General features: G+C 37.3%; 1 pseudogene across 1 annotated transcript; it reads right to left on the bottom strand.

The window, feature by feature from the left end:
- Nucleotides 1-2,329: 2,329 nt before the first annotated feature.
- On the bottom strand, nt 2,330-5,668 carry LOC137744115 (receptor kinase-like protein Xa21; annotated as a pseudogene). The gene is made up of 2 exons (XR_015954019.1): nt 2,927-5,668; nt 2,330-2,807 (listed from the first exon to the last, which is right to left on the bottom strand). The product of XR_015954019.1 is annotated as a receptor kinase-like protein Xa21 (transcript).
- Between the last annotated feature and the right edge of the window lie 305 nt (nt 5,669-5,973).

The following is a 5,973-nucleotide window of genomic DNA, read 5'->3' as shown; positions in this document are numbered from 1 at the left end:
TGATTGGAATACTCTTTTAGATGACTCTAAAGCCACTAGTGGATATATTTTTAGTATTGGTGGTGGGGCTGTGTCATGGAAGTTTAAGAAACCTACAGTCTACTATGGAGTCAAAATTAATAGCGCTAGCTACGGCAAGTGAAGAAGCAAGATGGTTGAGAAACCTACTGTCAGATACCCCTTTATAGGAGAAACAGATTCCAGTAGTTTTGATCCATTGTGATAGCACATCGGCAATAGCTAAAGTGCAAAACCGTTATTATAACGGTAAAATGCGACAAATACGTCGTAAGCACAACACTGTAAGAGATTATCTCTCTAATGGAGCTGTAAGAGTGGATCATATACGGTCTGAAGAAAACTTGACTGATCATTTGACGAAAAGACTAGCACGAGAAAATGTTTGGAAAACCTCGAAAGGGATGGGACTAAAGCCCGTAGAAAATTGAGTCATTTGTGATCGCAACCCAACCTATAGACTGGAGATCCCAAGAAATAGGTTCAAAGGGTAATAACAAGTCTTGCTAATTTTAATTTGGAATATTATTCGATGTCCATCCCTAAGAAGCATGACATTCTGAAGCGTTTTTAGGTTGAGATTTTTTTTCTCTTAGTAAGGTCTATTCTCTATATTGAATGGGATATCTAGCTACATGAATATCCCTAATAGTCTTAACTATGTGAATGTGGAAGTGAGGCCACTTCCTATGAAATCTTGGGCAAGTTTCTAGAGCATTCACTATACTGGGATACAAGCACATGACCGTAATGTGCTGGCTTTTTGAACTTCACCTTAATAAAGTTTTGTGTGTGGTGTTGTCAGAGATAGAGTTCAAAACTATAAGTTACTCTAATATAGTCTGGATCACTAACACTATGTGCAGGTTCAAGTTGAGAAATATCTTTACTTATGCATAACTTGCTTGATTTACGGTTTTTAAACAAAAACAAGTGGGGGATTGTTGGAGTAAATATGTTTTTATTTAAATATTTTAATTGCTATGTTTTGTCTGTTGTGGTTTTTATATTTGGGTTTATTACAAGGAGGTGGATTGTCTGCCCTTCCATTTCCACACTCTCCCATACCATCCTGTGATGTGTGGTCACGGTTAAGTCACGTTAACATTTTATATTAATTTTTTATAAAAATAATAAAACAAAAAGTAATAGGAATATAAAATGTTGACATGACTTAACCATAACCACATAAACAGAAGGGCATGGGAAGAGTATATATGGAAATGGGATGATAGACAATCCACCTCCCTATTACAATCATTAAATATATATATATAACCTAAATTGTCTTTAATCTTACTTTTTGATGAGGAGTAATCTCCTCCACTACTTTTGAAACGTGAGATAGCTTTCTCACATTAATTGATGGGATCCATTCTCTGAACAGAGAAGAAGATTAGGTTAGATTATGTTCTTATACATTTTTTTGTTCTGTTTGAATATTTACGGTTTTGATTTGACCGTTTTGGTTTTCTTCAGTTTTGATTCTTTAAGATTTCAAGCCCTTGAATCTCTCAAACTTGCAACGTATATTTTATATTCTTGCATATATATAGGTTCCCTGTTTCGAAGAAAAAAAAAGAAAAAAACAATAACGTATGTGTTTTTTTTTTTTTTTTTTTTAAATTGAGTTCTAAAGCAATATATAGAAGGGTGTGAGTTCGAAGGTTCTTCCATTGTGCAAGGAAGAACCTTATCAGAAGAAGGTTCTACGCTGTTTTATCCTGAGGACGACGTGGTGTTTGTAAATTGCTTGCACACTTTGGACAGAGCCGCGAAACGTCTTAAAGAGAGCGACTTAGTCACCAACTCATCCCAAGAATTATCCACTACTCAAGGCTTCTACATTTTTCGGGTAACTTCGTTCCTTTCTAGTCAAGACAATGAAGGGCACAACATATGGCCAATTTAATTTCTAAAATTTTGAATTCAGTTTAATTTAGTTGCTGTTAACAACCCGATTGAGAAACCAGCATATGCGATATATCATAGCAAGCTATTAAGATATAAACAGAAACCAAAAGGGGATATTTCAGCAATGGAGCACAAAAAAAAAAAAAAACAAAAAACAAAAAACAAAAAACAAAACAAAACAAAACAAAACAAAAAAAAAAAAAAAAAAATTGTCTCCTTCTGTCCACAACTCGAAATATTGAGACAAAACTATTTCAACAAAATATTAAACAGAGAAGTATAGTGTATCAGTTGCCCTTCAGACTTCAGTAAACCAAAACAAATGCGGGGGATAACGAAAAATCCTTCACTTGTTCTGCTATATTATTTCAAGCTTACAAGTTATCACACACAATAATACATATAACATCTATTATTCAAATGAATTCTTGCTTAATATGAACCTATAGATTGAGTTTAGATATGAGTTTCGTATTCCATTTCATTTTGTATGTTGCCAGCTCCCGTTTCTTCTCATTCTAAGTTCAGATATGAGTTTCGTATTCCATTCAATTTGTTGACAACTACATTCATATGCATCCGCTCTCATGGGGATATTGCAGTGCAAGACAGTCCAATCTGTATCACTGAAACCAAAAGATTTCTCCAAGCTTCTTCATTGGTAGTATCTGCATCTTCTCTTTCAATGACCAATAATGAAGGGTCAACTACGTCCATGACATGGTCAGGCATTGCCATTGCTGTGAATTGGAGAATGCTTAGATGATCTCCAAACATGTCGTCCGTAGGTCTTTTCCCTGTGAACATTTCTAGCAGCAATACTCCAAAGCTATACACATCTCCCAGTGTCGAGACTTGGCCTCCCATGCCATACTCTGCCATTGGATGTCAAACTCAAATGTTTAAATTCAGATTTAATTATGAAGTTTGCAGAATAAAGTTGCCAATTATTAAGATATTAGGAAGATAAAAGGAAAATATTAGAACTACATACCTGGAGGAATTTAGCCGATGGAACCCTTTAACCCAACTGACATGGTTTGACTTTGAGAGGGATTGTCCGATGCTTCCAACAAGAACCTTGCTAAACCGAAGTCACCAATATGAGCTACCATATCTTCATCAAGAAGAACGTTGCTTGGCTTCATATCACAATGAACAATTGAAACTTCGGAATGGTGGTGGAGATAGTCCAATGCAGAAGCAACATCAATCGCAATATTTAGTCTTTGGATAAGGCTTAACCTCTTACTTTCAGATTCCTCATTATCTTTTGGATGCAGCCACATGTCTAGACTTCCATTTACCATGTACTCGAAAACTAGACTTTTGAAGTCATTACCATGATTGTCAATGCTTGAACAGGCAGTTATAATTTTCAGAAGATTACGGTGCTTTATACTACTTAAAGTTTTGCATTCCTGTATGAAACTCTTGAAAGCTCCTGGTTGTTGAAGGTTTAATACCTTAACTGCAACTATAGTTCCATCACTAGGAAGTACTCCTTTGTATACGGAACCAAAACTTCCTGAACCAATCAGATTGTCCACCGAGAACCCATTAGTTGATTCAACGAGTTCAAAGTAAGATACTGATTACCAATCCTTATAAGAAGGTGAAGTTACAAATACAGCTTTTGATTTTTTCAGCATTGAACGACCAACAATGAAGCAGGACAGAGCACATATGAATGCAAGTGCACAAGCTACAGGAATGATTACTTTGGGGGCAAGTATTCCTCTAGATGATTGAGTTTTTTTTTTTAGGCATGCAAGTAGATGCAATTGCGAGATGCCACCACAAAGTTTATCATTTCCGAGAATTGAGAGACCACTTGTATTTAGAAAAACCCCTTCTTTGGGCAATTCGCCCTCAAAATCGTTGTGAGAAAGATTGAGATGCTTGAGAAATGTCAACTTGCCTAGAAATTGAGGAATATGCCCTGACAAGTTATTTCCTGAAAGATCAATTTCTTCCAAGCCTCTTAAATTCTCAAGAGATTGAGGAATTGTTCCTTGAAATTCATTACTACCCAAATTCAGTACCAGCAAAGTAGCACAACTACCAAGGGTTATTGGGATTTCACCTGATAACTTGTTTCCTGATGCACTTAGTTCCGCGAGATTTACCAAATGACCCACTTCAGATGGTAGTGAACCTGTCAAAAAGTTGTTAGACATGTCCAAATAGATTGAAAGGGACGAAAGCCCAAGAATCTCTTTAGGTATGGTGCCCGTTAAATTGTTACTAGAAAGGTCAAGTAATATGAGATTTTGACAATTCCCAAGACTTGGAGGTATTTTGCCGTTGAACCTGTTCTTGTTGATGTAGATTGTTATAGCTGAAGTCAAGTTGCCAAGCATGGGCGGGATTGGCCCCGAAAATTGGTTGTTATCCAAAGCAAGTATCTGTAACTTCTGAAGCTTCCCAATGCCATCAGGGACACTACCACCCAAGTAGTTATCTTCTACTCCCAGACCGGTCAAGTTCAGAAGATGTTCAAGACCGTTGGGGATGCTTCCATATATCAAATTGCTTCCGAAAGTAAGAAGAGTCAGTTGAGTGGAAAGATTGGCTATAGATCCTGGCAGTTCTCCTCCAAACTGATTATTGTCAAGCCCCAACACCTTCAACTTAGTACAATTAGTCAAGAAGCTGATAGAATTCAAGTCGCCATTCTCCCCACTTCCCAGTCGATTGCGACCAAAGTTTATTTTAACCAAGCTCCTCAAGCTTCCAAGATTTTCAGCAGGGAATGGTCCAGAGAAACCATTAATCGCAAAATCGAGGATCTGAAGTCCAGAAGCATTTGAGAATGATGCAGGAATAGGTCCTGTGAAGTTGTTGGCACCACAGTAAAATGCTTGGAGATTAGGAAGAGTAACGCCGACATTTGGTGGTAACTCTCCATGCATATGGTTGCCAACAACACTGGAAATGTACAGGGAAGAAATGTTATAGATAGAAGAAGGGACCATACCAGACAAATTATTCTCCCCGAGCGAGAAATTCTGCAAGACTGTTAGATGCCCCAGTTCAATGGGTATGTTCCCTTGAAAATTATTTCGGGAAAGAAAGAGACTTCTCAAAGACGAAAAGTTTCCTATCCAACCTGGGATTGTTCCACTGAGATTGTTACCATCAAGCAGTAGAAAATTCAAATTCAACAAAGAACTGAGCTGGTCCGGGATTGAACCAATAAGCTGATTGACAGCTAGACGGAGCGTTCTAAGTTGAGTACAATAAGATATGTTTGCTGGAATTTTCCCGCCAAATGAATTGTAAGACAGGTTGAGATGTTGCAAGCTTCGTAGACGACCCATTTCTCCAGGAATTTCACCACTAAAGTTGTTCTCCATCAGGTTGATTCCAGTAAGATGAGTAAGATTGCCTATAGAGGGCGGTAAGGAGCCTACCAATTTTTGAGACATGAGATTCAGAATCACAACCCTTTTGGTGGCGCGGTTGCATGTAACGCCAACCCAACTGCAGAAATCGATGGAATCATTCCACGAGCTCATGACATGGAGAGGATCTTCAGTGATTCTTTTCTTGAAGTCGAGAAGCGCCTGGCGATCCGTCTCATTTCCAAGAGTTGTGGTGCCTAGTGTTGCAGATTCCAGACATGTGCTCATCCATAAAAGAATGAACGCATGAAGGAAATTAAACAAAATCAGTCTGCCATGACTGCTAGGTGATGAATGCTCCATTCTTTTTTCTTTTCTTTTTTTTTTTTTTTTTTCTAAATGCAGAGAAAATAAGAAACCAAGGTTTAATTTACACGAATTTATATATAAGAAGAACAGATCCATTAACATAGAAAAAAGTTGATTACGTGGGAATACAATAATGGAAATTATAGCTGTGGGGTCAAAAATAGCCAGCTGCTCCCGTGCCTAGCAAGGAACTTTGAAGACTAAATTGGTTATTTAAGTTTAATTTCACCTTCGTATTGTCAAGATTTCTCTTCAAAAAACTGTTTAAAAAAAAAAAGGTTAGTGACTTTGTCTTCGAACACTACTAAGTCTAACTATATAATTG

The sequence above is a fragment of the Pyrus communis genome, chromosome 12 (genome assembly GCF_041283825.1).
Source record: "Pyrus communis isolate YQ-2024b chromosome 12, ASM4128382v1, whole genome shotgun sequence".
Lineage (NCBI taxonomy): Eukaryota > Viridiplantae > Streptophyta > Magnoliopsida > Rosales > Rosaceae > Pyrus > Pyrus communis.
This window is presented reverse-complemented; position numbering and strand designations above follow the sequence as displayed.